Below are 23,040 nucleotides of genomic sequence, written 5' to 3'. Positions count from 1 at the left end.
GTTTCTGGCTTTGATCTACTCCCTCAGAGGTCCTAGACTGAGGTGTGCCCACACCCACTGAGGACATGGCTCAGGCCTACTCCCTCAGAGGTCCCAGACTCATGCCTGGATCCACAGAGATCTGTGGTTCCTGCCTACTCCATAGACATTCTCAGACTCATGCTCAGACCCGTAGAAGTCTTGGCTCAGGCCTAGTTCCTCGGAGGTCCTAGACTCACGCCCAGACCCACAGGGGTCCTGGCTCCCAAAGGTCCCAGATTCATACCCAGACTGCAGTGGTCTCTGGTTCTGGCCCACTCATTCAGAGGTTGTTCCCCTGTACCTGCTCCTGTGGAGTTCCCTGTCTCAGGTCTGCTCTGGCCCAAGTTGCTGGCTCAGTCTTGCTCCTATGGAGTTTGCTACCTCAAACCTGCTCTGGCCCAGGTCACTGGCTCAGTCCTGCTCATGTGGAGTTCACTGCCTCAGGCCTGCTCTGGCCCAGGTCACTGGCTCAGTCCTGCTCCTGTGGAGTGTTTTTTCTTTTTTCTTTTCTTTTCTTTTCTTTTCTTTCTTTCTTTCTTTCTTTCTTTCTTTCTTTCTTTCTTTCTTTCTTCTTTTTTTTTTTTGAAATAGGGTTTCTCTGTGTAGCCCTGGCTTTCCTGGAACTCATTCTATAGACCAGCCTGATCTCGAACTCTCAGAGATCTACCTGCCTCTGCCTCCCAAGTCCTGGGATTAAAGGCATACACCACCACTGCCTGGTGATATTTTCTTATTTTATCTTTGACCTTGTTGGGTTGTCAAGTTCTTCCCTCTTGTCTTCAAGCTCACATACTTTGGCCTCCCCCTGGCCCATATAACTGCTGAGATCCCCATAAAGGCTTTTGTCTGACATACTCCCACTTTGCAAACTCCTTCAGCCAATAGCCTTGAAGATACCAGTCCACGTGTGCGTGGCCTCTTGTACTATAAATGTTGATGTAAAGCTTGCATATGTAAGTGCTCTCTCTGTCTCTGTCTCTGTCTCTCTCTCTCTCTCTCTCCCTCTCTCTCTCTCTCTTTCAGTTGCTGGATTCAGTTCCTGTTCCCTGCTCATGCAGAGGACTATTATTTGTGAGTCTATCGCTAAATAAAAAAACCTTTATTATACTCAGTTCTGAGCTAGTGTGGGACTACTTCATAGTATCCACATATATCTGGTACCCCATGTGAATCCCAAATCCATGCCTACCAGGATTAGCCCCAAAGGTTTGTGGCCCCAAGGTCCACGGCCCAGAAAGCAACTTGGCAATTTTCTGGGCTCGTACATGGTCCTCCCTCCTGCTTTCCCTGCCAAGTAGCAACTTGTGCAGCTTCCAGTTTGTGTTTCAGGTTCCCGAGCTCTGGGTTCCTTGATATTCTGGCCACCAAAAGATTCTCTCAGTGTATGGAATCCATTTAATTGCTCTTAATTTGTCAAGCAAAACATACTTGTCAATATTTAAGCAGGCACCAACACAGAACTGAGTGAGACTGTTCACACCATTGCTGGTCATGTCTCTCCACTACGTGGCCACAACCATAAGACCTGATGGCCAATAAAGACTATTTCATCTACAACAATTTACTGAAATCTCGTAATAAAGCTAAGTTCATTTGATCAATAAATATAAATTAAAAATTAGAAAGTTATATAATTGTAGACAATATCATCACCCAGGAATTTAATAACCATTGGGCTTATACTATGGATGATATACTGCAAGCCTTCCATGGTTTTTCTTATACATCCATTTATTTGATATTGGGACTTAGCTTTGCTTTTCATATTGTATCCTTAAGAAAATGGTTTGAGGGGGTTGAGGAGAACTTGAGGGATTGGGATAGTCGAGATGGAGAAGGACAGATATGAAAGCAAGGAGAGAGATATCCTGATTGAGGGTGATGTTATGGGGTCAACAAGAAACCTGGCTCTAGAAAAAATGCCCAGGAATCCATAGGGATGAACCCAGCAGAGACCCTAAGCAATAGAGGAGAGGGTGTCTGTACTAGACTTACCCTGTACTCAGACTGAAGATTATCTTAAATATCACCATAGAACCTTCATCCAACAATAGACAGAAGCAGAGGCAATGACCCACATCGGAGCACTGGACTGAGCTCCCAAGATCCAGTTGAAGAGTGGAAGGAGTGAGAGTATGAGCAAGGAATTCAAGACCATGAGGGGTTAATCCACTGAGACAATTTGCCTGAGCTACTGGTAGCTCACCAACTCCAACTGTGAACAAGCATGGGAACAACCAAGCCCTCTGAAGGGAGTTGACAGTTGGGACAGACTGAGGGGCCACTGATAGTGACATTGGGATTTGTCTCTACTGCATATACTGGCTTCTTAGGATCCTACTCTCTTTGGATGTAAACCTTGCTCAACCTAAATGCAGTAGGGAGGACCTTGGACTTTCAGTAAATGCTCCAAATAATTTTATATCAAAGATCTCATTTGTCAAATGGTCATAAATCTAAAGCAATCGCAGAAGACCACCACTGGATACAATGCAGTGATCACTAGATCCTGCTGAGGCCAGTCCTGAAGAATACCTCCACAGTTCCTGCATCTATGGCTCAGGAAACATCACAGAAGATGGATGGATGGATGGAATGATGTTGGGAAGCAGCCCCAACAAAGAAAACTTCTCTCCAGGGTAGATGTGTGAAAGAAAAAAAAACACGAACTACCAGACAGTATTGGGAAGGAGTATCAGAGGTTATTCAGATATCAAAATCACCTGTGTTTACTTTTCAGACAGCTTTTGTAGCAACATAAACTGGGGGAGAAGGTAACAAAAGGCTTCATTAACATTCTGTTGCCTAGGTAGTGGAAATGACTCAAGTCACGTTTTATTTATGTCCACTTGGTCAGGTAGGCTGAAAACACCTCTTCCTCAGGTGACCTCATAGTTGCAATGGAAGGAGCAGAATTACATTAGCATATGCTGGCACCTCAGGATGGTGCAGAGTTTGCTTTCCTTCAAAAGATCCAGGAGACCACCTCCTGTGTGGAAGTTGTAAATTGTACCTGTAAGCCTCTCTGATCCTCTGACCGCCAGACAATGTAGGATACGGGCCCGCATTTCTTGCCTCAGACAGAGCCCAGGAATCCTGCTGTGAAACAATCCCCCCCACACACACCCAGAAATGGCTTCCGAAACAAGGCAAGAGCAATGGTGATATCGATTGGTGATGTGTTAATATGGAATGGAGAAAAAAACTTGGGATCTCACCTCGACACAAACAACTACAGCAACCAATGATTGCTGAGAGAGGGGGAAATCAGCCTCTTCCAGGGATGAACCTCCTTATTGGTTGTAAAACGCAAAGTGATCAGCCCTGAGACCATGGAGACACACAGACAACAAAAATGAAGTTAGAAGTTAGAAAGTTGCATTTACATGTATACTTGTATACGCATTCATCCTTACACACGTACATGTGTATCTAAGTAAGTATGTATATATATGTAGTAAGTGCAGTCAAAGAAAAGCTATTGACTATAGAGTTGTGGGGAGCATGGGCAAATGAAGGGAGGGTAACTGAGAAGGTCTAGAGGGAGGGAAGAGAGGAGCAAAAGGGATCAAATTCTATTTCAATTGAAAACATGCTAAACTATTTCTTGAGGGGAGAAATTGCTTGTGGTGATTAAGACTTAGCCATTGGGTGTCTCTTCCTAGCCTACTGTCTCGGACACTGACTTTTCACACTTTCTGGAAAGGAGCTATCAGAAGCTGCTTTCCAAAAAAGGACTCAAACTCGTGAATGAGAGTCATTTTCATGTTAGCAAGGATTAGTACTTTCATCTAAAGGAAGAAAATTAAATAATGGTTTTCAGCAAGCAGAGAGACTATTAATATTATAATAATTGATTAAGTTCCTCTTGAAATTCTGACTGTATGGAGCCTGGCTTCTGTTAATTGAATAATTTTTTAATGTGTGATTTTGACAGGCAAGGTGCAAATAGACGGCTCACCAACCTATCTTCATCTTGAATTCAGGACCAGAAAGTAATGTCTAGGGAACTCTTATTACTTACTTCTGATTTTCCATTAAGCTTTTCTCTAAAATCTTTATATGTAATTTTGGCATATATCATGCCCAGGTTTTCCATTTTTAACCCTTTGCTTCCACAGAAGCTCCCTTGCTTACAATATTTCAATTTGATGAAAGCAAATTTATCTAATAAAAACTACTCTTCGGGCTTTAAAATAGAACTTTTTCCGGCTTAACACTGTGTAGGAAGATAGTCTCTAGGGACACTGAGAATTGGTCAGGTGTACCTCCCAATTTCCCATGTTTCATGGCTTTAACAACAGAAATTCTACATCTAACTGTGTTGGCAAGCCATGATACTTCATAGGTTAGATATATGAAATGCATTTGACATGATGTCTGCAATTTATGATGGGTGTATCAGACATAATTCCATGATACATTGAGGAACACCAGGAATCTGTCTTAGGAAGCTGGTATGTTTCAAAGGACAGACTTAGTAGACCAGACAGCCATGTTAAAGCATTTTATTTCCATGTACCTGGTCACAGAGAGAGACCCGGGTATTGTCTAGTTTCTGTATCCCCTTCAAGTCCTTCAATTATTTGTTCAATTTCTTAGCATGGCCTCAATATTTCAGTATGCATATGTTTTTCTAAGTATCAGAGAAAAGCAAGTATCTGTGGAATGAGAATGTCACTTTTATCCATTTTCTTCTCTAGAATTTGAAGCCACTGCAGCAAAGGCTTACTGTTGGATTCTAGTACAATTAATAAAAACAAAAGGACAGAAATTGGGATTCAACCTGAAGATCAGAAAAGCAAAACAGTCAGCCACTGTCTCTTACCTCTACCTCAGTCAAAAATGGCGATCCTGCCTCCAGGAATTTCAGAATGAGACTGTGTCTGAGAGCTGTCTCCTCCTGTTTTATACTCCTCTCTAGTGCTGATATTAAAGGCGTGCTCCACTACCGCCTGATTTCTATGGCAAACTAGCGTGGCTACTGGGATTAGTGATGTGTGTGTCACCACTGCCTGGTCTGAAAGTCTGATCAGTGTGGCTGTTTTACTCTCTGAACTTCGGGCAAACTTTATTTATTAAAATACAAATGAAATATTGCTAGACTGAATGGTAGAGAAAAGTACAGGGATGGTAAAATAACTCCTTCTCTTGTTTGGGGGAATTTCACACGAGAAGCAGTTGTGTGGCAGAGACTCCACTAGAATTTCTCAGCCCCAAGGACATGTGTAAATTTTGGACCTATTAAGCGAACTCATTCATAACTCATGTGTATATAATTTGATAGATCTGTCAAACAATGCTTGCCCGGTCATGGATTCATGTGCCCAGATGACAGATACATAATTACTTAAAAGAGGGAACTGTGCTGGGAATTTTATAATCTCACACGCTTGACAAACGAAATTAAAGTCTGAATGGGGACTGTCAATAAAAGTTGCTGTGCTGATTACAAAAGACTGGAATATTGCTAATCAATTGTACTGTAAATCCATTTACCTATACGACAGAGTTGCTCTCGGACCTAGAAAACTCTTTTTCAACGTTTCCCTAGAACTAATTTCACACTCTTCCCTCACTTGTTTCTAAATCTCTCCCATAGCATTCAAGTGGCCCCCAGTTACTTTCTTCTTCTCACCGACTTTGTTTAAAATCAGTCTTCTTGGCAACAATGAAATTTTCTGGGATTGGAGAATTAAAAAGGAACCTTATCTTGGAACTAGAGCCTTGCAGAGTCTGTCGGTGGAAGGGTCTTAGTAGGTAGATCCTGGTGACAGAGCCATAGGGCAAGCTGCTCCTGCGAGCCAATCATCACCCAGCCAACTGTTCCCAATTTGTTCAAGGTCCTGTAGCTAAGACGGCCTTAGAAACAGAAAGTAAAGCTTCTGTGATTGACACCATCCATAATCCCAGCTCGACAGAGGCAGAAGCCAGAGAACGACAGATCCACAGGTAGCCTGAATCATGCAGCATGATTCCATCTCAAAAGCTAGGCGCGATGCAGTTGGTTTACAGAGGTGTACTTTGAGAGCGCCTGAAGAAACCGCCTGTCTCCGGGATTCTCCACCCCTCCTGATGCTCTTTTCAGCCCTACAGTCCCTTGGGATACCCTGCTCTGTGCCTTATCGGCCCAAGAAGCACACGGTAGGAGCCATGAACACCAGGTGGCATCTCACAACCCCTCCGCTTGGCAACTTAAAAAACCGCCTTCACCGACCTAACTCGATTCATGTAATAGGGATGTGGAGTAAGTTTAAATTTATCTTTCTGATTATATGCCAAGAATAAAAACTTTAAAAATTCTAAAACTAAAGAAAATCCATAAGCCTATGTGCCTCCCTGTCAGAGTTGCCATATTTTCATATATTGGCATGTTTCTTTCAGTCTGTTTTGCTCTACATTTTCCCCTTTCCTTAAAATAGATATTTATGCATTTGCTGTTATGATTTTATTCTATAATATTCTATATTATAGAAAATATTTATGTAAATTATTTTAAAAACTAGATAATATTCTCTAATGTGAATAAACCACTATCAATAGATATAGTAGAAGTTCAGATGTGCCATTTCTTTAGTTTGTATTAATCTATTCTACCACCCGTGGTCTACAAAAATTTAGATTTTTTTTTTTACTTATTTATTTACCAGAGACAAACTCTCATTATGTATCCCCGGCTCATCTTGAACTCACAGAAATCCTCCTGCTTCTGCCTTCCGAGACAGAAAATTTGTTCCTGACTCTCAAAACACTTGTCACGTGTAACAGGCCCTGAGACCTGAGCACAACAGACTCCGTGATGGGAGTATCATTCAGGCCTTGGAACCCAGCATGCAGGCAGCACCCCCTGCCGAAAGGAGACAGCAATCTAGCCGAACAAAGCCCATGGTTATGGGGAAAGCCCAAACAGCACTAACTAACCTTGCTTTTTGGCTTCTGTGTTCCTCTTCTGGCTAGCTGTTCTTGCGAATTGAGGCGTGGCACGCCAAGACGTGGTTTTTGTGGTTAAGCATTCACCCTGAGAAAGGCTTGGACTGTACTCGGGTTCTGAACACCCAGTGTAGTTGCTGGCAGGGACATAAAGACTTTCTATTGGCTAAAGCCCACATCCAAGTGGTCTTCTCCAGTGGATCCCTCACAACACACACAACTCTGTAAACTGACACACAAATAGGAGCGATATAATCTTTTTTATTATTTCTTTTATTTTTGAGATTACAATATAATTATAACATTCCTCCTTCCCTTCCGTTACTCCAAACCCTCTCATATTTCCTCCTCACTCTCATCCAGATTCCTTTCCATTGATTGCTCTTATATGCTATATGTATTTGCATGTATATTCTAAAGTATAGCCTGCCCAGTCCATAGAATGTTACTTGAATACATGTTCCCAGGGCTGACCAGTTGTTATGGAATGAAGAATGGCTGCGCTATTTCCTGGCAAAGACTATTTCTCCTGCTCCCAGCATTCCTGAGTTGTCTGTAATCCTTTGAGTAGGGTTTCTCTGTGTTTTTGAGAGAAGATCTTGCTATTAAAGATTAAAGGACAAGGTGGTACATCCCTTTAATCCAAACACTTGGAAAGCAGAGGCAGGAGGATCTTAGTGAGTTCGAGGCCAAGTCTGATCTCCATATTGAATTCCAAGACAGGCATGGATAAATAGGACAACTTATTTCATTAAAAGAAAAAAAAATTAAAGGCTGTGGCACAATGCTTAGCAAAATTTCCATTTTAGTGCAATTTTGATACAGTGATTATACTAGTTACAGTGTTTGTTCTAATCTAATGGACAAAATGCTTTGCTTTGGCTCATGTTTGATTTTGCTAAGGAAATCAACCTTTTTAAAACACATTTGTTTGCTCTGCCTGCTAATACTGTTTGCTCACTTATGCAGGGCATCTTTGGGTTTCGTCTATTTCCAAGAAGAGTTTACAGTTTAAATTCTCTGTGTTACTAATAACCGCATAAATCGGATATTGTGTACTCTTTTTTTCTAGTTAATTATATTGCATACACTTGATTTATGGCATTTCTGAAATACAGATTTCAGCTTTAAAATGAAAATGCTGCCACCTTCTTGTCTATGACTTCTCCCATCAATTTCAAGCTTAAAAGTCCCCTGCGTTTAGAAGAAAAGATTAGAGAAATATTGATTAACACTTTCTATTCTTTGAAAAAGTTGTGTTAAGACAGCCCGTCAATGAGGGTAGCTGGAAGGGACTAGAGGGAGAAAAGTGGGGGGAGGGGCAGTGATGTAATGGTATTTCATTTAAAAACATACACAACAAATCAAAATTGATGCCATATTCGGAAACTCAGGTTATGCATGGCTCAAGGGATAGCAACTCGTGCTGTGCCATCTGATGGCCTGAGCCTGAGCTCAATTCCCGAAAGTCATTGGCTTCTGAAAGCTGTCCTTAGTCCCTCAGAGTGAGCCATGATACATGCAGCCTCACATATGAGCATCTCACACACGCACGCACGCATGCACACACACCGTTAAAAATTTAAAAATAGCTAAATATGTACATTTCATTTTGCTTTTCTGGAAATTTATTTTGGTACGCGGCATTGTCTAGGCTAAACTTTGATATTCTTTTAAATGGTCAAGCAATTATATATTTGTTTAATCATCTTTTCCTTTCCTGCTAATTGATATTGCCTATTTTTATAATAAGTTTATACAAATGCTTATAGCTTAATATTAAAACACAACCACTACAAACCAGGAGGTGGTGGCACACGCCTTTAATCCCAGTACTCAAAGAGACAGGTGGAGCTAGGTAAAAATTTGAAGCCAGCCTGGTCTACAGAGCAAGTTCCAGGCCAACCCAGGCTGCACAGAGAGACCCTGTCTTAAAAACAAACAGACAGACCAAAAAAAAACCCCCACTACAATGATGAAAGACTCAATGAAGTGTTGAGTATGTGTTTTATGTTTAATTAACTTTATTATGGTATAATTTGCATATAATTATAATGTACCCTTTTAAAATTTACAGTGAGGTCAAGGCTAAGCTTAGCTACATAATGAGTTCCAAGACAGTCAGGGCCATACAAAGAAACCCTGTCTCAAAAACAAACAAACAAAAATCAACAAATGCATAAATCTAGCTAATAAAAACAGAGCCATCCAAATAGCTCCAACCAAGACAAACATCTCTCACTCTAAAATTCTTTCTTGAGCCCCATCTCAGGCAATCCCATGCATATATCCTAGGCAGATATTGATGTCTTTAGTTTACAAATTAATTGTGAAAAAAATTTATTTACAATAAAAAATTAGTTATTACCATTTTTAGAGTTTCATATAAATAGAATAAATGTATTGCATATAGTCTGTGCCTAAATTCATCCAAGGAATTCTTCTAGATTATTTCCAATAACAGTAATTGATTATTTTCATTCTCTTTTAAAGATTGATTGATTGATTAATGATTGATTGATTGATTGATGTATACAATGTTCTGCCTGCATGTATGCCTACAGGCCAGAAGTGGGCACCAGATCTCATTACAGGTGGTTTGGTAGCTGGGAATTGAACTCAGGACCTCTGGACCAGCAGCAAGAGCTCTTAACCACTGAGCCATCTCCCCAGTCTGATTATTTTCATTCTTAACATGTACTATACTGTAGGAAACACAGGGTTTTATATGGGACCAAGAATGAATGTTCATCTGGTCACCAAGTTTTTAATGTTCTTTGTTTTCAGTATGGTATGATAGTCAGTACTTGTCATGAATAACCAAGAATATAGTTTGTGATTAAAATATTTACTTACCTTAGAAAAATACAGAAGGATGGTCTTTCTGAATTATGTGGCTAATTATCTGCTTAATTATATAACCCTTTGCAAAGCATCTCCCCAGCTGCCCTGCTTTCCACCACGGCCATGCTGGAGTTCTAGGACGGCCTGGCCGGTACCTGTCACACCCAGCTTTTTCTTCACAGCCACCGCGCCACCATTTTCCTCTGTAGCTGTCTGGGTGCCACTTAGCTGTAGTTCTCAATGACTAACAATGTGGAACACCTCATGAATTCAATGGCCATTTATATGGCTTCTTTGTGCTATTCATTTTGGTCCTATTTTTCACTGAGTTCTTTCTCTTAATAGTATCAGAAGTTTTTAATTTTATGAGGTTTTTTTTTTTATTTATCAGCTTTTAAAAGGTCTCTCTGTGTGTGTTGCCCTCGGCTGCCAGAAGAGGGCTCCAGGTTCCCTAGAGATGAGGGTGTTGGGAGGAGGCTGATGTGGGCGCGGGGAATGAAACTTCTCCAAGAGCAGCCGGCGCTCTTAACCCCTTCTGTTCTTTCCACTCAGTTTACCACTTTTTAAAAGTGTTTGATTTTATTCCTATTTAAGAAATTTTCTGCCCCACTAGCATGAACCGTCTCCTTATTTTTTTTCTGCGCTCATTTCAAGTCAATTGTTTGCTGTGTCATGATGATTCCGTTTACTTTCCCAAATGCGGTAGATCCTCACTGACCTCAATCCACGCATGCAGTAACTCGCTGTTTCCAGTAGCTTCTCTCCTGTTCTATGGAGCTCCCAACATTCAGGACCAGCATCTGAGAACAAGTTGACCTCTTCTTTTCTATTTTGCCTCCTCTCCTTTTTCTGTTTTCCCTAATTGGTGACGGTGGCCTCTTTGCCTTGTTCCAGGTCCTACTGGAGCAAGAATTTATAGCCACAATGAAGCAGTGCTTTGTTTACATTTTATCAAACCTTTGCAACATGCAGAGAAGTATTACTCCCTCAGTCCTGACTTTTCTCTGTGTGTCTTCATTCCTGTTCTACAAAGAGCTAAGGCTGCAGAGAAACTACTGTGCCTCAGGTTATGTAGTCAGACACAGAGGGGTCATGGTTTGTAAGGGAAGGAAGCCGAGCTGCTTTTAGAACTGGAGTCTACTGTAGAATCGCATAGAGCAGTGGAGACAAGAGTCAGCAGCAGAGGGGAACTGGGGTCGACCACTGCCTCTGCTCTGGTGTGTAAGGCCCCCTCGTACTGTTCTGCCTCTCTCTGGGTGTGTAAGGTGCCCCTTGTACTGCTCTGCCTCTGCTCTGAGTGTGTAAGGCCCCCTCGTACTGCTCTGCCTCTCTCTGGGTGTGTAAGGTGCCCCTTGTACTGCTCTGCCTCTGCTCTGAGTGTGTAAGGCCCCCTCGTACTGCTCTGCCTCTCTCTGGGTGTGTAAGGCCCCCTCGTACTGCTCTGCCTCTGCTCTGAGTGTGTAAGGCCCCCTCGTACTGCTCGGCCTCTGCTCTGGGTGTATAAGGCCCCCTCGTACTGCTCTGCCTCTGCTCTGAGTGTGTAAGGCCCCCTCGTACTGCTCGGCCTCTGCTCTGGGTGTATAAGGCCCCCTCCTACTGATCTGCCTCTGCTCTGAGTGTGTAAGGCCCCCTCGTACTGCTCTGCCTCTCTCTGGGTGTGTAAGGCCCCCTCGTACTGATCTGCCTCTCTCTGGGTGTGTAAGGCCCCCTTGTACTGGTCTGCTCTGGGTGTGTAAGGGTCCCTCGTCCTTCCTTCGCAGCACTGTCAGGCAAGGGAATGTGCTTTACACCCGAAAGTGTGCAGCAGGCAGAAGTCTTAAGCACCCCCATCCTCCTCCTCTCCTCTCTCATACTCTATTTTGTCTATTTTAAGATGAATGAAGTTTTCCTCCAGTAGACTAAAAAATACACCATATTTTTATTTGTATCTTTGCAATTCTCTTATCTCTCGCGCCTTTTTCTGCTGTCTTCAACTTCTTGGCATCGTCTCCACCTGAAGTAATATTACTTAACACCAATTTGAGCAGAAAGCAGACACAGCAGAAAGGAGCAGTGGGCGAGCTCTGTCAGCATGTTTGTTATGTCCATCAGAGTTGTGAGCAATAGAGAGTTCTGCTGGCATTCTGTACAAGACACTTTCAAAGCAATCTTATCATTGGGACAAAGGGTCACAGAAGCACTTAACAAGACTATTTTTACTAAGTAGAGTGAGTAAGAGAGACCAAAGGTCGTGTGCTTCCGATGTGTGTTCTGGAAGCAGGACATCTTTGTACAGATGCTTCCTGTCCTCCTTGTTCACTGTGGGACGTTGGAGATGTTCACTCTGTCATTTTATTTTCTTCATTAATAAGACATAATTGGTTCTTAACCCTTTGGGATATAAGGACAATTAGTTGGAGTATGTGGGTGCAAAGTAAGAGTCAGTGTTGAGACGTTCTGAGATGCTGGCATAGAAGCAGAGCTGGTAGACTTGACTGGCATGCAGGAAGGCCAGGACTTGTGTGGCATTAAACCAGGCACCTGTGCAATCCCAGCCATCTAGAAGTGGAGGCAGAAGAATCAGAAGGTCAAGGTAATCCTTGCCTATATAGAGAGTCTGAGACCAGCCTGTTACATCCTTATACCAAACAACAACTAAAAATCTTGTTCCCATGTTCCCTTTCAAATCTTGACTTTAGTTATCAATAGTATTGTTGCTAACTAATAATAATCCAAATAATAAACAATAGACTTTCAAAAGAACTGTAAAAGAGGATTTGGAACATTTTTGTCATGAGTTGATGAATGCATGATGCATTAGACATAGTAACTGCTTTGATTTGTTTATTAGAGAAGGAATATAGGAGTTGAAACATCAAATTGTAGCCCTTCATCTGTCTAATTATAAAGTATCAACAAAGCTGTTGCTTAGCAGGATCCTAATATTGACGGGGACACATACTTTTCCTTCCACAGCTACTGCAATGCTTTCTGTTGGCCTTTCAAACCTGCCTCAGCTTTGCTTAATTCTGCAGTTGTGTTCAAGACTCTACACCCTTCACGCTCTAAATCAGGGGCTCTCAACCTTCCTAAAGCTGTGACCCTTTGATACAGTTTCTCATAGTGTGGGACCCCTACTTTGGAGGTTTCATATCAGATAGCTGGCATACAGATACTTACATCAAAATTACAGTTATAAAGTAGCAAAAAAAAAAAAAAAGTGATGTTATGGCCAGAGGGGGCACACCATGAGGAACAGTGTTACAGGTCTGCAGCATTAGGAAGGCTGAGAACCACTCTACACTAAAACCAAATGGAGGTCATGCTTCACACAGTATAGAGGTGTCTGTGAACCGCAGGGCAAGAGGCAGCACTTTGGTCGGCTCAGATTTAGATAAGCAATGGGAGGAGGGGGGTTCACATCAGTTTCACCAACTTGCCAGTCAAGGTATTTTAATCAGCAAGTTATTTCCTCAGAATAAATCTATTGTTTGGTGTAATAGAACTAGTTCTTTGTGTACTGCACAATCCTAACATAAAAGAGTTGCTAGAATCTTAATTTTCTTATTTTTCTTTTCTTCCTCGAAATTTCCTTTCCTGACACCCTTTTGCATTCCTTATAAAACCTAAATGTTTGTTGGTTCAGGTACTATTTGATTCTTCTTAATTATGTTATGACTGGGTAAAAAAGCAAACATATTTCAGCTCTCTGATAGCATGGCAAATTATTTTTAGAAAACAAATTGAAAATTGACAAAAGAAATAGGAGTAAGGACAGTATTTTCAAGAGACAAAAACACACACAAAAGCAGAAAGCTGATTCAACTCAGCATCCACCTGGATGTTCTTTATAAATAATTCACAACTAATTTGCCTGTTTGAAAGATTAAAAATGGATTTGAAGGGCTATTTTCTCTCAGCCTACTGGTGTTGATCTAAGCAGTAAAGACAATAATGAAAATTCTCTCAAGAGATTACTACCCCGTAGGAGGAATCTGTGGAGCCGGCATGAGGCCAGATTTTTGTCCAATATTGTAAAAGCATTTCAAAACTGAGCAATAGAGTGTAGCAACTCTTCCAAATTTCCTCTTGATGTGCTTGCTACAAAATTGCTGTCTGTGCTTCCAGCCAAAAGATATTTGCATCTGCCTCTCAAAGATTAAACTGTGTCTGTCAATGAGAAATGGACATCTGGGAAGCACATTTGATGGTAAAAGGTCTTGTGCTTTCTCTTCCTGAGGTGTTATGGGAATGACACTAAATTAACATTCTTTTGCTTTGTGTTAAGCTGTAGAGAAAATTTTTGCTCAACATTATTCTCAAGAGAAAGGATGCCATGATTAATAGAGAAGGACACACAATCAAGGGGGAAGCTAGCCTTCTGGTCAAGTTAGTCACTACACATAGGAGACATGTTTGATCTGAAACCTTAGACTTTAAATAACACATTAGTGTCTTTTTACAGATAACCCTAAAAGAAAATACAGTTTTTACTTGCATTCCCAACTAAGGACCACATACAGTCTCAATCACAGGACACATATAAAATAGAAATAAATTAATAAGATCCCTCACCCCAACAGTTTGTCTTGTATGTCACATTACTTTTAATTTTTGTTCTTAATTTTTTTTTCAAGGCAGGGTTTCTCTGTAGTTTTGGAGCCTGTCCTGGAACTAGCTCTTATAAACCAGGCTGGCTTCAAACTCACAGAGATCCACCTGCCTCTTCCTCCCGAGTGCTGGGATTAAAGGCGTTTGCTACCACAGCCTGACGCTTGTTTTTAATTTTTATTGTATCTATTTTTCTGTGGGCACCTATATATCTGTGCGTGCTTGAATGTGGAAGGTGGAGGACAACCTACCAGAGTTGGTCTTCCTCTGTTGCCATGTAGGTCTTGGGAATCAAGCCTAGGTCATCAAGCTTGACAGTAATTGCTTATCCCCACTAGATCATCTTGTTAATCCCACGGGTACTTTAACATTATTCCAATGTCTTAAACGCTTGGGTGTGTCCTGAGTTCTCAGCTTTCAACTATTGTTTTATACACACACACACACACACACACACACACACACACACCCCACACACATATTAGGGTTATAAGGAAAAGGATAAACACCTGAAAGTCACAACAAATGCTTTGCTTTTAGATAGAACTAAGAACTCAGGTAAATTATATATAAGCATTATAAAATTTGATATGTTGGTGAAATTTCATCTTAATGTTGAATTCAGTATCTTCCCCTGGAGAAAGACAGCAAAGACTTCAAACCAGATAGGCACATAATACAAATTCACGAAAATAGTTTAAATGTTTGCATTTCAGAATTGAAGGGTGAGAGCTCTCTATAGTTTCCTTATATATACATAACTAAATGGGTGACAGTTTAATCTGCAGTGTGTGTTCAGAGGAGAATGTGTCGAAACAGGAAGGTTCAGGTAGGACTCTCTATAAATTTCCCCCAAAGCATAAGCATTTTGTGAAGAAGTAAGTTCTTATTACTGCCTTCTGGAACATTCTTATTATCACCTTTAAAAATTAAGTACTAGTCTTAAAATATTGCTTAACATTGAATAGCCAAGGATGGAATACATTAAACTAGATAACTGAGCTTGAAATCACAGTATGAATAGATGGAAAACACATTCAAGAACTTGCCGTTTTGGTCTTATCTTAAGTTATTATGTTCACTAGCACTAAGCATTTTTTGAAACTTTCATGTATTTTTTTAAAGTCTTCAGAAAGTAATTATAGTTTGTGGTTTGCCTGCTGCCCTGTTCATTTTTAATGTTGGTATTCACTGAAAGGTGTGTTCTTGTCCATTTTACTGCATGACAGGTAATTTAGCAAATAGCATATGGATGAGTGTTTTTAAAATCAGCTCAGGATCACTGGCCTTTAAAAAGGAAATAACGTCAACGGCATATACGTTTTGATTACTGACACAGTTTTCCTTGTCTTTTTTATATTATTTTGTATTTTAAATTTATTTTACTTGTAATTGGTTGGTTTTTTTTTAGTGTGTGTGTTTTGCTTTCTCATCTTATGTTTAGTTGGTCAAGATCTTTGTGCCTTCCTTGTTCTGTATTCATTCAGTAGAAGTTATATATTTTCTTTCTGGAGCCAGGAAGATGGTTTGAATGGTGAAAGCACTTGCCACTGACCCTAACCTGAGCTTGGTCCCCAAGAACCAGAGGGAGGAAAAAGAAAATCAGGTCCTGCAGCTTGTCCTCTGTCATACATAGTCCATGATGGGCCTGTGCCCACATACATACACACATATCACACATATTAAGAAGCAAAATGCAATTTAAAAATAAGGACATTAGATATGTTTTCTAGTTTGATTGACCATTAGGATTTTAGACGTCTAGGCCTGGATTGACTTTTAGAATTTTAACGTTTGTACATATATTTATTTATATTTTCTTTTTATTATGTTTATTCATTTATTATATTTTTACACATTTATTCATTTAGTTTATGTACATGTGTGTATGTGTGTAGGCTCAGTCAGAAGGCAACTTGCAAGAATCCGGCTTCTGCTTCCACTGTGTGGGTTGTGGGAATTGAACTCAGTCATCAGGCAAGGCGGCCAGTGCCTTTACCCACTGAGCCAACTCTATATTTTCTTTTAAAAATCTAATATTGCATTAATTCTTTGAGAATTTTACACGCGCATATGATGCATTTTGATCAGATTCATCACCCACTTCTCCCCTAGGTCCTCCTGGATCCACTGCCAAACCCTCCACTCCCCCTCCCATTTAACCTCCTCCTTTTCTTTAAAATAACCCATCAAGTCTAATTTATTTGTATTTCCTTAACAGTCTAAAATTAATCACTATCTCTCTTTTTTATTTCTGATAAAGACAGTAATATTTGCAGGCTTTTTCTCCAAAAATTTCCCCAATATTCATGTGTTTTTTGCCTAGAATTTTAGATATACCATGTAATCAAGCACAAACATAATTTCATTTTTGTTTGCAAACAACATCCATTTTTATTTTCCGTACAGTTTCCTGGTTCCTTGCTCATTGTTAAACGTGCCTCCTTGACTTCTATGCTGTAAATCTACTTATTTCGAAAGTTCATCTAATGTTCTTTAGCTCTGTTTATTTTTGCTGTGCTGAAGGCTGAAGCCAGGGTTTGGCACACGCTAGGTAAGTGCCCTTCCACTGACCTGTACTCCCGGCCCGTGACCTTCCTTTGCATGTGTCTGTGTGACTCCCAATGGCCTCATGATCGCAGCATTGCTGACTCTGGGATGAGCGCGCACTTGTCTTCTCTTCAGAACCTTGCAGCTGTGAATCCATTTCTCTTAGGAAATTTGTTTATTGCTGATAGAAATCTATAATTTTATTTTTGTTTTTTTGGAGGTGTTTCTCTTTATCATGATACTTTGCCATTTTACTGCAATGCAACTGACATGTGGATTTTTAGTGCATATTTATTAATACAATTAATTTAGTCTGAGAACTTCTTTCTTTGGTATACTTTCACAATTTCATCCGTTTATTGAATTTGTATAAACTCCATTATTAAATATGATTGCAAGTATTTAAAACATCACACACCAATGTTGAACAGTCCCAAAGTCTGTACAAATCAAACAACTTCTACGTCGTTAGAATAAGCATTGAGAATCAAAGCTGAGAGACCTGAACACTGCCCTCTAGTGGATTTGCTTTGCTATCATTTTCTTGTTCTCAGTGGAAGCCCCTGTTGGATTTCTCTCTACCCAAAACTTCATGGTATTGCATACAAATACCTATCTGATTTTGCTTTGTTCTACCAGGTTAGGGGTGATGCTATGTTTCTTGGAATATGTTTCCCTTCATATATTTTAGTGTGCCCATTGATTTTCAATTTTTTAAAATAAACCTTGTCTATATTTTATGCATACACTGAATCAGAAAACAGGAGCTTAGGTCTGGCTCAGCTCACTGTCTTGACTTGGAAATCACCAGTACTTAATAAAAAGACAAAAGAAAAAGACAGAAACTATAATTAGAAATATAAATGCATCATGTGCTAAATTGATATAATATGTGATCTGGGTTCTTTTTTTTTTTTTTTTTTTTTTTTTTTTTTTTTTGGTTTTTCGAGACAGGGTTTCTCTGCAGCTTTTTTAGAGCCTGTCCTGGAACTAGCTCTTGTAGACCAGGCTGGCCTCGAACTCACAGAGATCCGCCTGCCTCTGCCTCCCGAGTGCTGGGATTAAAGGCGTGTGCCACCACCACCCGGCTGTGATCTGGGTTCTTATTTTTTCTTTTTTACCTGAAAATAAGAAAATCAGATTTTTCCTGTGACTTGATCAGTTACCTCGAAGTTGTTGGAGGCTTCCTGTGCTTTTAGCTGAAGGGAAAAGAGAACCATTCTCATTCTCTCAAACAAAAATACTTCCCATGATTCGACCCCATCTCTCTGAATTTCATAATCTATTTTAGATGTAATAAGGTAGAAAAAGTGCAACGTCTGCATTGTCAAGCAATGGAACCACGGAGCTCTGAGGATGGGAAATACAGAGTGGGTGAACGTCAGTGAAGAAGACAAGAGGAGGGAGGGAAGGCAGCTTGAAGAAGAAACATTTGCCATTTCAGAAGTCATGGCCAGGTGACAGACTTTTAAATTATTACCTTACTTTTGGATCCTTTCAGGTAGACTGGCTATAGTGGTAGCAGTTGCCATGGAAACCTATAAGCTGATGTTAGAGTGCTCCAACTCATGAGGTGTTTACATTGTCAATAACAAAGCTCAGAGGAACAAGCTTTCAGCATTAGTTATTTTGAAAAATTTAACATTTTCTGATATCCTTTCTTGGGCATTGTTCCCCAAATGATTTTTATTTGCATTTGCTTCGATTTACTGAGAGAATCTTAAATAGCTGATTAATTCCAAGATACACATTTGTTTAAAAAAATCACATAGGAAAATGTTTAAAAAAAATCAATTCTTGAGACTGATCAGACCCTGTAAGCTACAAGTACCACTCTGTCCCCAAACCCACCCATTCCCTACAACATCAGAGGACCTCTGAAGCACAGACTGTGACGGCACAGAATGAACCAAGGTTAGTGAGCAGCCACCCAGCTGGGTACCCCACTCTCTAGGCCCTTGGTGGGGAAGTGTAAAACCATGGGCTCTTCCCGGACCTGCCTCAGCTTCACTAGCCAGTCAGCAGGCAAGCTTCCTGCAGGTAGGTTGCCCCAACTACCCCCATCTATCGGGCCCTGTAAAGCTACAAGTCCCACTCCACCCCCAAACCCACCCATCCTCTGTGACCTCAGCGAATCCCTGAGACACAGACAGTGACTACACAGAGCAGATTGTGGGCAGTTCCCTGAGACACAGACAGCAATTGCAACAATCAGTCCAAGAGAGGATCCCCGAGACACAAACACCAACTACAAGGATCCGACCAAGAGGCAAAGATACTACCGGCGCCAACTGGATGAAGAGATGGATAGGTGCTAATACAAGAATTCGTTCAAGAACCTAAAAAGCAACATGGCAACACCAGAACCCAGTGGTCATACCATAGGAAGACCTGATCATCCTAACCCAGAAGAAGCAGAAGAAAACAATCATAAATATAATGTCTGAAGACGATAGAGACCCATAAAGAGGAAATAAAAAAATTCCCTTAAAATGGAGGAAAAGACAAAACAAAAATTGGAAGAAATAATAAATCTCTTCAAGAAACCCAAGAAAACCATGAAAGAAGAAACAGGTGAAGAAAACAGTTCAAACAGCTCCAGACTTGAAAACTGAAATAGAGGCAATAAAGAAAACACAGACCGATGGAATTATGGAAATGGAAAAATCTAGGTAAGTGAACAGGAACTATAGATTTAAGCATAACCAACAGAATGTAAGAAATGGAAGAGAAAAATCTCAGGCATTGAAAATACAATAGAGAAAAAATAGATTCGTTGGTCAAAGAAAATGTTAAATCCAACAAATTCTTAACACAAAACATTCAGAAAATCTGGGACACCATGAAAAGACCAAACCTAAGAATGATATGGATAGAAGGAGAAGAACTCCAGCTCAAAAGCACAGAAAGTATATTAACAAAATCATAGAAAAAAACCTTTCACAACCTAAAGAGGGATGTGCCTATGGAGGTACAAGAAGCTTACAGAACAGCAAATAGACTGGACCAAGAAAAAAAAGTCTCCTTGCCATATAATAATCAAAACACAAAATACAGAATAAAGAAAGAATATGAAGAGCTGCAAAGGAAAAAGTCCAAGTAACATATAAAGACAGACCTATCAAATTTAAACTCAACATCTCAATGGAAATCCTGAAGCCAGAAGGTTTTGGTCAGATGTGCTTCAGACACTAAAAGACCGTGGATACAAGCCCAGACTACTATACCCAACAAAGTTTCAATCACCATCGATGGAGAAAACAAGATATTCCTTGACAAAACCAGATTTAAACAATATTCACAAACCCAGCCTAACAAAAAGTATAGAAGGAAAACTCCAATCCACAGAAGCTAACTGAATCCATAAAAACAAGGACAACAGATAACATCACAACAGCAAACCCCAAAGAAGAAAAACATACAAGAACTACCTCCAAAAAATAACAGGAATTAACAATTATTGGTCATTAAAATCCCTTAATATCAATGGACTCAATTCACCTATAAAAAGACACAGGCTAAGAGAATGGATATGAAAGCAAGATCCATCCTTCTGCTGTATACAAGAAACACACCTCAACCTCAAAGACAGACATTACCTCAGAGTAAAGGGGGGGGGGAAGATTTTTCCAATCAAATGGACCAAAGAAACAAGCAGGTGTAGCTATCCCAATATCTATCAAAATAGACTTCAAAGTAAAATCAATCAGAAGAGATGGAGAAGGGCACTTCATATTCATCATAGGAATAATCCATTAAGAAGAAGTTTCAATCCTGAACATCTATGCCCCAAATACAAGAATACCCACATATGTAAAAGAAGCATTACTAAAGCTTACATTGCACATCAAACCCCACACACCAACAGTAGGAGACTTTAACACCCCACTCTCCCCAATGGACAGATCAACAAGATAGAAACTTAACAGAGAAATAAGAGAACTAACAGATGTCCTGGCTCAAATGGACTTAACAGATACCTATGGAACATTTCACCCAAACACAAAAGAATATACCGTCTTCTCAGCACCTCAAGGAACTGTCTCTAAAATTGACTACATACTCAGTAACAAAGCTAACATCAACAGTTACAAAAAATTGAAATAACCCCCTGTATCTTATTGGATTACCATGGTTTAAAGAATTCAACAACAAGACTAATTGCAGTAAGTCTACAAACTCATGAAAACTGAACAGTCAACTACTGACCCGCCCCTGGGTCAAGGAAGAAATAAAGAAATTAAAGTCTTCCTTGAATTCAACAAAAATAAAGACACAACATACCCAAACCTATGGGACACTATGAAAGCAGTGCTAAGAGGAAAGTTCATAGCACTAAGTGCCCACGTAAAGAAAACGGAGAAAGCTCACATTAGAGACTTAGCAGCACACCTGAAAGCTCTAGGAAAAAAAAGAAGCAGACTTACCCAGGAGGAGTAGAAGGCTGGAAATAATCAAACTGACGGCTGAAATCAACAAAATAGAAACACAGAAAACAATCCAAAGAATCAATGAAACAAAAAACTGGTTCTTGGAGAAAATCAACAAGATTGACAAACCCCTAGCCAAACTAATCAAATGGCAGAGAGAGAACAAGCAAATTAATAAGATCAGAAATGAAAAGGGGGACATAACCACAGACACAGAGGAAATTCAGAGAATCATTACATCTTACTACAAAAGCCTGTATGCCACAAAATTGGAAAATGTAAAAGAAATGGACATTTTTTAGATAATACCATATACCAAAATTAAATCAAGACCAGGTGAAAAATTTAAATAGACCTGTAAGTCACAAGAAATTAGAAGCTGTCATCAAAAACCTCCCTACCAAAAAAAGCCCAGGACCAGACGGTTTCAATGCAGAATTTTACCAGAGGTTCCAAGAAGAGCTAATACCTATACACAAAATAGAAACAGAAGAGTCATTGCCAAACTCCTTTTATGAAGCTACAGTTACCCTGATACCAAAACTACACAAAGACTCAATCAAGAAAGAGAATTACAAACCAATCTCACTCATGAACATTGACACAAAAAAAAATTCTCAATAAAATGCTGGCAAACCGAATCCAAGAACACATCAAAAAAATTATCCATTATGATCAAGTAGGCTTCATCCCAGAGATGCAAGGCTGGTTCAACATACATCTATCAATGTAATTCATCATATAATAAACTAAAAAAAACCCATATGATCATTTCATTAGATGCTGAAAAAGCATTTGACAAAATTCAACACCCCTTTATGATAAAGGTCTTGGAGAGATTAGGGATACAAGTTCATACCTAAATATAAAAAAGCAATATACAGCAAGCCGACAGCTGACATCAAATTAAATGGAGAGAAATTAAAGCCATTCCACTAAAATCAGGAATAAGATAAGGCTGTCCAGTCTCTCCATACCTCTTCAATATAGTGCTTGAAGTTCTAGCATTAGCAATAAGACAACATAAGGAGATCAAGGGGATTTGAATTGGAAAGGAAGAAGTCAAACTTTTGTTATTTGCAGATGATATGATAGTGTACATAAGTGACCCCAAAAACTCTACCAAAGAACTCCTACAGCTGATAAACACCTTTAGTAATGTGGCAGGATACAAGATCAACTCCAAAAAATCAGTTGCCCTCCTATACACAAAGAACAAAGAAGCAGAGAGGGAAATCAGAGAAACATCACCTTTCATGATAGCCACAAATAGTATAAAGTATCTTGGGGTAACTCTAACCAAGGAAGAGAAAGATCTATTTGACAAGAACTTTATGTCTTTGAAGAAAGAAATTGAAGAGGATACCAGAAAATGGAAAGATTGCCCATGCTCTTGGATTGGGAGGATCAACATAGTAAAAATGGCAATTCTACCAAAAGTAATCTATAGATTCAATGCAATCCTCATCAAAATCTCAACAAAAATCTTCACAGACATTGAGAGAACAATAATCAACTTTATATGGAAAAACAAAAAATTCAGGATAGCCAAAACAATCCTATACAATAAAAGTACTTCTGGAGGCATTACCATCCCTGACTTCAAACTCTATTACAGAGCTACAGTAATGAAAACAGCTTGGTATTGGCATAGAAACAGAGTTGTTAACCAATG

The sequence above is a fragment of the Arvicola amphibius genome, chromosome 17 (assembly GCF_903992535.2).
Source record: "Arvicola amphibius chromosome 17, mArvAmp1.2, whole genome shotgun sequence".
NCBI classification, from domain to species: Eukaryota; Metazoa; Chordata; class Mammalia; order Rodentia; family Cricetidae; genus Arvicola; species Arvicola amphibius.
This window is presented reverse-complemented; position numbering follows the sequence as displayed.